Below are 9317 nucleotides of genomic sequence, written 5' to 3' on the forward strand. Positions count from 1 at the left end.
GAGGTTTGGTGCTACAGAGGCAAAAGCACGATCACCCCTAGTCTTCAGATGGTGCCTGCGCTGGGCCAGAAGTAACTGACCAGATGATCATAAAGAACGGCTGCACTGTAAAATATAACTTGTTTCAAGTTAAAAATATCAGGTAAAGGGCTACCTTAAAATTTTAAGTTAAGTCAAGAAATAGAGTTTGTTCTTGTAACACAACCAAATGTTACGTTGATGAAAAATCACATGTTGTCTAAACTTTCGTCTTAGTTTAGTTGACTGAGATTTGTTAGTCAGTTCAACTCCTTTAATTGTCATTTTTACTTGGGAAAACTCTTTCAGCTAAATTAAAATAATCTATTGTTTAAACTCTTGTCCTAGTTCAGTTGACTTGGGTTTTTTAGTTAATTCAAATACTTTAGTAGTTCTTTTAACTTAGGAATGTATTTTAGCTTAGCTAACATAATCTGTTAGCTAAGTTGATTTAAGTTTATTAATTAACTGAGCTCCTTAAGGTAGCTGAGTGAACTTGTAAATCAGTTTCATTTTAATTATCAGAGTTGATTGACTGGATGTAAAGAAAAATGTGTATTGAACATCTTAAGTTTTTTTTTTTTTTTTTTTTTTTAGCTTTCCAACATCCATTTCAGCAAAACTACCTGTTAGGTTTATCTTAGATCTCCGGTTTAAATATCTACATTCCTTTAAATTAATTTTCTGTTGTTTACAGAAAAAAAATAAAAACCCACAGATTCCATTAAAGTGTATCTGATCATTTCAGGCAGAAAGTTTGTTTTAAGAACATGACAAGACAATTACTCATGAGCACGCAACATTCAACATTTATTGTGCCATCTTAGTCATCTGAGAAACAGAAAAATCAGTGACGTAGCTCATCAGGCTCACAATCCATCAAAACTCAAAAGTTGCTCCCTGTGAAACAATAAATTTGAACTTGGTCTTGAGCCCAGTTTGGGTGAAGATTAAATTCTAACCAATACTCTAGGAGCAGTAGTGATTCTTGTGAAGCAACAACATAAAGTCTGCATTAATGTAATGTATCAACGGGACACTTGCTATTTTAGAAAAGTTATTCTTTACATTTGCAAAATTTTTAAACTTCACTGTGCTCAGTCACACCTGTTAGCATAAAACTTGAAATATTAAAATAGTACAAAACCTTTGATAAGTGACAGTAAAGATCAGTTTATAACAACTAAGACATCAAACTCTTGTATTTGTCTTTGTTTACAATTGCAACAAATTCCACAGAACCAATATCTCTGAAAATGAGTGCATGCTTCTGAAACATTTGATAATATGAATATTTCAGAAACATTAGTTTGAGTCTGCTCAATTGCAAAACAAAGGGAAAACTACTGACTTGCATGAGATAAGCATCTGCAGAGTCCACCATTATATTGTTGTTCACATAAGTTTCTTAAACCATGAACAAATGAGTAATTGTCTAATCTGGAATGTAAAGTGTAGTCATTTAGTGACATACAAAAGTGAGAATGAGAACTTGCAAGAATAAAAAAACAAACAGTAAAATAAAAACTGTCCTTAACACTAAGGCAATTGTACGCTGTGAGCATACAATTACAGTTCTGCTTGGCGTTCTGCAAGAGTCTGTTTCTTAGACCATGCACTAGTGAGGAGCACTGCCTTCCACCAATGTTCATTAGGACGTTCTGAATGACTTCAAAGATGCCCTTAAGTTCCTTTGGATAGTCTATGTTGAAGGCAAAAAGAAGGCCCATCAGCATGGAAATGGCACTTGAGACATCCCTCAGATTAGACAGGATTACTGCCGCCTCAAGGACAACCAACACATCGATGATGTCTTCTTCTTTCACCATCACAATGCCAACTTTCATCCTCTTAGAAAAAGTGTCTTCAATACCTGTCGGCTATAAAAGGGTTCAAAGACAAAAAATAAATAAAATTACACAATTATAATTACACAATATCTCTTGTGCTTAAGAATTCATGTCTTTCCTAAGAAGAGCCATACTGATGCCTTGTATGATGCTGATTGGCTTTGGGTAACACTTATTAGTTGTTAAAGTTTTCTCAGAATGAGATATGCACCTCCATGTTACAAATCCATTTCTTGCTTTAAACAAAGACCATGTTCATAAATAACTGAGCATGTCTTCAATTGCAGAATTCAAACAAAATTTTCAATTTAAATGGTAAATGGCCTGTATTTGTATAGCGCTTTATTAGTACCTTAAGGACTCCAAAGCGCTTTACACATTCAGTCATTCACACACATGGGTGGATGACTGAATCGTGGCTCAAGAGTTGATAGTTTGTCTTATAATCGGAAGGTTGCCGGTTTGAGCCCCGGCTCCGACAGTTTCAGTCGTTGTGTCCTTGGGAAAGACACTTCACCTGTTGCCTACTGGTGGTGGTCAGAGGGCCCGGTGGTGCCAGTGTCCGGCAGCATCGCCTCTGTCAGTGCGCCCCAGGGTGGCTGTGGCTACAATGTAGCTGCCATCACCAGTGTGTGTGAATTTAAATCTACTTATGCTAAATATTGGCTGTGCTCTACACCAAATCTGGCTGAGAATACATGAAATGTGCAAACTGCAGCTACACTACAGGGTCAGATTGTGGCTCCATAGACAATGCTTCTTTAATCAGTTTATTGATTAAAGTTTATTTTCCCCCCTATATTAACAGCATAAAAAAGAGCATATCAACATCCACCTTTACCCAGCTGCCCAATGACTCTGGGCCAGTAACCTTTAATTGCTTACCCAGTCTACAGTCTCTTTTCCACGGTCCAGGACATTTCACCAAAGTATTGCCCCCCACAGCTGTAGCAGCCACTGCAGGCCCTTAAATATCCTAATATCTCTGCCATTACAATATACAATGTGAGAAATCAAACGTAAAGCTGAAGTGAACAGTACAGCAGCGAAATGCCAAAGACCCTGGTGAAGACATGAATAAACACAAGACACTAATAATATCAATGCTAGCTTGCCAGTTAGTTTCTCTGAAACCCAGACCAAATCAAGTGTCAAAGATCTTGTAATAATACATTTGGTGAGGAAAAAGTACACATGTTATCATGTGGCATCTATTGTTTCATAGATGCCACATGTTTAATTTAAAATCCACTGTGGTGCTGTCATTATTAAATTTACTAAAAGAAACAATGCTAACCTTCACAGTCTTGAAAGTGTGTGAGGGATCTTCCTTTAGAAAATGAGGTCCTCTGTCCTCTTCCTTTGTGTAGGGCTCTGGTCAAAGAAGTCAAAAAGAAAACAAAAACACTTTTTAAACAGTGTTTATTAAGCATGTAGACAGCTCCAAATTCACAGCTTTTTGATACATAATTCCATCAATATATGATTATCATTGGAGATTTTGAATCAGGCTTATCAGGACATTCAAGTAGAATATGATATCCAACCTACCACCAATATACACAGTAAAAGTTACCATGCTAAATGCCCAGTTGTGAAATATGATGACAGACTTTACTTATCAGCTTTCTTTCAATGAGTTCATCAGTTGAACTGGATAACCTAAAACTTAAACAAAGGATTAGATTTCGCAGTTGAACACTTACATCATCACCGAAGCATTATATGAGCCTAGTTAGCCCTCCTATGCCGCTCTTGATTTTGTACAGCTCCACGAACCTCTCCATAATGGTCAAGCATAGCAAAAAGGAACCCTTTCAGGTCAACAGATGTAAGACGGGCAAATTCTGCTTCAACCTGAGCAATAGAAGAAGAGGGGTGGGGAGTAAAGGGCAGAATATAAAAAATATTCTTTGAGACCCAAATTTAAGCAAACCGTCATCTGAGGACCATTAGAGAAAACACAAACACACAAAAGCAAACAAACAAAAAGATGCACTTTACCTGCCGTTCAGCGAACAAGGAAGTTCAGAGAACAATAAGCTCTGTCTTGAAATCTTTTAAAGTAGAATGATTGTGAAAATGACTTATGTGATGTGAAACTTTAGTAAACGTGCGATTAAAAGAACACTGAGTAAAAGGACAAGTAACAATTTCCTTATTCCTCAGATGTTTAGCTTGATGAGCAATACTGTTTTAGTCCAACTGCCTCATTAAAGTTACACAACAGGCTTTTTACATTAAAGCCAGCAAGTCCGTTACATACTCCCTTTTTATATCTGAAATACTGTGCACATTCTGTGTATATGTAGTGGACAGCAATTTACCCAAAAGAGTGCAAAGTTTGCAAGTCCACCTCATTTAAATGACAAAGTCAGATGTGATTCATCTAGACCTGTGAAAATAAATTAATGACAAACCTGCAGGTATGGATGTTATTACCACCACAAGAACCTAAACAGTCTAACCCTAACCCTCCATTGCTTTTGTTAATGAATCATTTGTTGGTAGCACGTCTGAATATTTAGTTTATGCCACCTGCATGCGATCATCAATAGTGCAATATTACTTCTTAACCCTTTAAAGCCGGTTGGAGCAGGCACGCTCCGTTTTGCGTAATTATTTTTAAATCCCTGTAGAACCAGAACCGCGTAAGCAAGCACAATCATTTTTTTTTGCATATGAAACCGGAGGAGTTGTACTTACATCTTATGCCATCAGTTTGTCCTAGGTCACGGTTTCCTTCCACATAAAGCTTTGCAAAAATTGCATAAAAAGCGCTTGCAGCAACAAAAACATAATATTCCAAAAACACGCTTTGCCGATCCGATCAGCTGTTCGTAACACTTCCCACATTGAAACAGAGGTCAACGCCAACGATCACATGTCCGCCATTTCCTGCCCGAAACCGGAAGTGACGCCATTTTCGAGGAAAATGTAGTTTTTTACTTGTAGGCCTTAAAAGCCTATACTGGTGGTTTTATAAGTCATGTTTGACTTTATGCTTTTCTGAATAGTTTCTGGGATGCTTAGAACTCAAATCGCACTGCTTTAAATAGTTTATTTTGATGCAAATGCTGTTTTCTTTGCAAATATGCATCATAGGATTGTTTTTTGTTTTTCCTGCAGTATATAAAATTGCTGTATCTCAAAAATAAAACTATGAAGACACTCAAAATAAATTTTCTGTTGTTGTAAACTATTTTTTGCAACTTTTTTGTATTTAAAGTTTTGAGGGATAAGCCTCTTAAATTTCTCCAAGTAGAAATATATGTAAAAAAAACAAAAACAATTTTCAATTTTTTTGTAGTTTATTGCACTTTTTTGCAATTAATGTAGTTACTATGGACTTAATGCATACATATTATTAAAATATGGGCTATAACAGTTGTATTGATGTATAGCAACTTGAAATGCTCCCAAAAATGGCACTACAGTATGTAAAAATATAAAGTAAGCTCTGGCGGACTTGGTTCTATGGTAGGTCTTAAAGGGTTAAGAAGTACCTTGACACTACAATCTTTATATCATTTGTTCTACAGAGCTATTAAGTTACAATATAATCTGTGGTGTTTCCAGTAAGACAAAATGCACAAATTGTAACTTACCATTTGACTCCACTGACAAAAATAAATCTCCAGCATCAAGATTGGCTTCACAAAATAAAGTAAAATAAAATAAATAAATTATTAAATAAATAAATTTTACTAAAATAAGTAAAATAAAAATATATGTTATAATTATATTGTTTTCGCCATTTATTCATGTTTGCTAATTTTCTGACATATAAACAATGTTAGTTTTCTTACAATACAGGGAATGCAGTTTAATTAAAAGGTAAATTATGCAACAAAAAAAACCAAACAAACTTCTGCAGTATATCATGCCAAAAATCAGTGTCTCTTATGCCAATTATTTTATCACTACAGCTCTTTTAGTATGGAAACTCACACAATCTGGTCATACAGATCACAAGAGTTCAAAAATAAGTTAAAATAGTGAGCTGTTGTTAAGCATAAAGCATTTCAGGGTAACAAATAACTGCACAATATAATTAAAGCAAAAAATAAACACACAGGAGGACTATCTGATAAAAACGAATATAATGCTGGTTTGTAGACCATATTTTGTCTCAATCCTCAGTACACTCTTGCAGCTTAGCATGCAGCAGTTAATAACAACTTAAGTGATTACATAGGGGTAAACAGATGACAACAAGCATAGCAGTTCTGCCAAAAAGTTCTTTTTGAACCCAGTCAGGAAATATTGCCAAAATGAACTTCCACCAAAATACAACAGCCTGTGAACTTCAAAGGAATTTACAAGTACAGAGACAATATGAAATAAGCTATATTAATTAGCTGAGTTAGCTTGCTAATATCGCAACAGTGGTTGAGTGCACAACCTTAAAGCTAGCGGCACAATACTTGTGATTTGGTCAGTACCACATTAAACCCATAAAAAAGGCCATATGTCAGTTTATTAGGTCAAGTTTGGTCATGACACACAAGCTGGACCTTGTCGGCTAAAGTTACATTAGCTAAAGCAAACATTTCGGTAAAAGAGAAAAACCCACGTCATGCCATAAATTCAAAACATGTTCCAACTTTTGTAGCTCTCTTTCCTTATAGTTATAACCAATGTTACTCACCTTGAAAGCATATTCCAAAGAAGACGATTAGAAAACGTCCAAGTAAAGTGAGCATGTCGTTAACCGCCAATTCCCCATGATGCACCTCGATAGCAGTCACGTGGGACAGTTTTGAATCCTGCTGTGCTCAACTTCCCCACATTGTCAAGTTCACATAAGTTGCTGATTTAGCTGGACATGAGTTTTCAAGTTAGCTTTTTTTGGTGTAATTGGGACGCTTTTAACTTGTAATTCTATGTTATAGCAACAACTTCAGTCATCTATTGTCAAACTGATATAAAATAATATGTTGAAATAACAAACATCTAGAATTACATTTTACAGTGTGGGAGTACAGACACTTTGTGTCATGGTCCTGGGTCGGTGACCCAGCGCCTTGAGTTTGTGATTATTATTTTCTAGTTATTCTGATTTGTATTGGTTGTTGGGGTTTGGTTGTCGTGTTTATTTTCCCTACCTGTGTCTCCCTCTGTGCTCTGTACAGGTCCCCGAGTTTTGTGTTGTAAAACAGTCTCGGTGTTTCCTGTTTTACTTTGTAGGTCTGTCTCGTTATGCCCATTAGTTCCAGCTGTGTCCCCTCCTGTGTGCCATTTCCTGATTACCTGGTGTGTGTATTTATAGTTGGTGTCTGCCTGTGCTTCTCGTCGCGTCGCCTGTGTTTCTCTGTGTATCTGCCGTGTATTTAATGTTATTCTGTGTTTCACCATGTCTCTCTGATCCTCGCTCCATGTCCTCCATTTTGTATTAGTTTTCCCAGTTTAGGTTTATGTTCGGTTCTGCCCACACCTTGGTTTTGTGCACTGTAAATAAAACCCACTTGCACCTCCGCCATTGTCTGCTATTGGATCCTCCTTTCTCACCCTCCACATGACTGCCGCCCCAGCCGTGACAGTACGACGCGACCACAAGATGGATCCAGCAGCTTTGTCTGGGGAGAGCGACCTCGCACGCATCCAACGCCTGATGGACTGGGTAACCCACACCACCAACGCAAGGGCAAAAGTGGTGGGGTTAAAAGCCATCGAGGTGATCCTGGAAGGAAATCCCTACCTCTGTCAGCTCAAGGGAGTTTCGGACTTAATTTGCAACCTGCATAAAGCCCAGGGGGTGGTGCAAGCTCGGGAACCCACAGACTTTGTCTAGCAGCAGCGGACTACGGCCGCCCCGGAACAGTCACGTCAGCTTCTCCTGCCGGAAGTTTTGCCCGGCCCGCCGGATGTGATTTTGCCCGGCCCGTCGGATCCGTCGGCAGGGAGGAAGCGACGATCACGCCGTCGGCGCGTCACCCCACAGCCGGATATTAGGACTTCAGAACTGCCAGCTGTGGTGAGTGAGAAGGACCCTTTTTCTGTTTTGGACTGTGGGACAGTTTATTCAGGGGCTTTGTTTTGTGCAGCAGATGACAAGGAGAACTGTTTGTTGCCTGTTCATTCTCCTGCTCAGCTGTCTTTACCTCGTTTAGCTGCACAGCCACAAGCTCGTTTAGCTGCACAGCCACAAGCTCGTTTAGCTGCACAGCCACAGGCTCGTTTAGCTGCACAGCAGCAGGCTCATTTAGCTACACAGCAGCATTCAGCTCGGCCTCCGGTATCCCCGCTAGCCCAGTCATCTATGCCATCTCCGTCTTCACCGACTCCCTCTGTACGGGAGGCTGCGTCTGTGCCTCCTGTTTTGGACTCTTTTTCTAGTACGCATTTTTTGCAGAGAGACAAACACGTTAAAAATGCAATCGTTCCTCAACAGCTGGCTAGTTTAGAGACTGTTACTTGCTCCAGGGCCTCACCAGAGGTTAAATTACAGCCCTCAGCTGACTCTGGACCCCTGGAGGCTAAGAACCCAGCTGAGGACTGCACCCGGCTGTCGCTGCCTGAGCAGGGTCGGTGCTCCACGCAGCTGCAGTCTGTTCTGTGCCCGCCAGAGGTCCCCGCACCTGGTGGTTCTGTCCTGTGTGTTCCAGGGGCCCCTGTGCCCACTGGGCCTCTGACTGCCCCTGCTGGAGGGCCCGAGGAGCCCGTCCAGCCTCCTGCTTTGTCAGCTGGAGGGCCCGAGGAGCCCGTCCAGCCTCTTGCCTTGTTAGCTGGGGGTCTTGGAGGACCCAGCCAGCACATCCTCATGTCTGCTGACGGTTCTGGGGAGACCGTGCAGCCACCACCTGCTGCTCCGCCTGCAGCAGCTTCATCCACGCCGCCTGCAGCAGCTTCATCCACGCCGCCTGCAGCAGAAGCAGCAGCTTCACCCACGCCGCCTGCAGCAGAAGCTTCAGCCACGCCGTCGCCTGGTCCAGCTTCATCATCGGCTTTGGCGTCGCCTGCACCAGCCTCCTCGTCAGCTTCAGCGTCGCCTGGTCCAGCCTCCTCGTCAGCTTCAGCGTCGCCTGGTCCAGCCCCCTCGTCAGCTTCAGCGTCGCCTGCAGAAGCCTCATCCGCTTTGGCTTCAGCTTCGTCTGGTCCAGCCTCTGCCTTGGCCTCGTCTGTTGCTGCAGGGACCACGCCACCTTCAGGTCCCAAACTGCTGCCTCAACATCATCGGTCATTTGTCAGGCCGCTTGTTGGGCGTCATCGCCACTATGGACAACCTGCCGAACGCAGCCGCTACCTTCCGCGCGGCCGTCCTCCGGACTTGTGTCACCGCCGCCGTTGCTGTCCGCATGGTCGGCCGCCTGAACTGTTTCCCCGTCGCCGCCGTTGCTGTCCGCACGGTCGGCCGCCTGAATTGTTTCCCCGTCGCCGCCACTGCCTTCCACAGGGTCGGCCCCCAGAACTGCTTTCTCGCCGCTGCCGTTGCCTTCCTCATGGCCG

At 41.4% G+C, this 9317-nt stretch overlaps 1 pseudogene; it reads right to left on the bottom strand.

Annotated features, from left to right (window-relative positions):
- Window positions 1-841: 841 nt before the first annotated feature.
- LOC146378248 (uncharacterized) lies at window positions 842-9052 on the bottom strand (annotated as a pseudogene).
- Between the last annotated feature and the right edge of the window lie 265 nt (window positions 9053-9317).

Source organism: Perissodus microlepis, chromosome 11 (genome assembly GCF_051167445.1).
Source record: "Perissodus microlepis isolate ML-2025 ecotype Zambia chromosome 11, ASM5116744v1, whole genome shotgun sequence".
NCBI lineage: Eukaryota > Metazoa > Chordata > Actinopteri > Cichliformes > Cichlidae > Perissodus > Perissodus microlepis.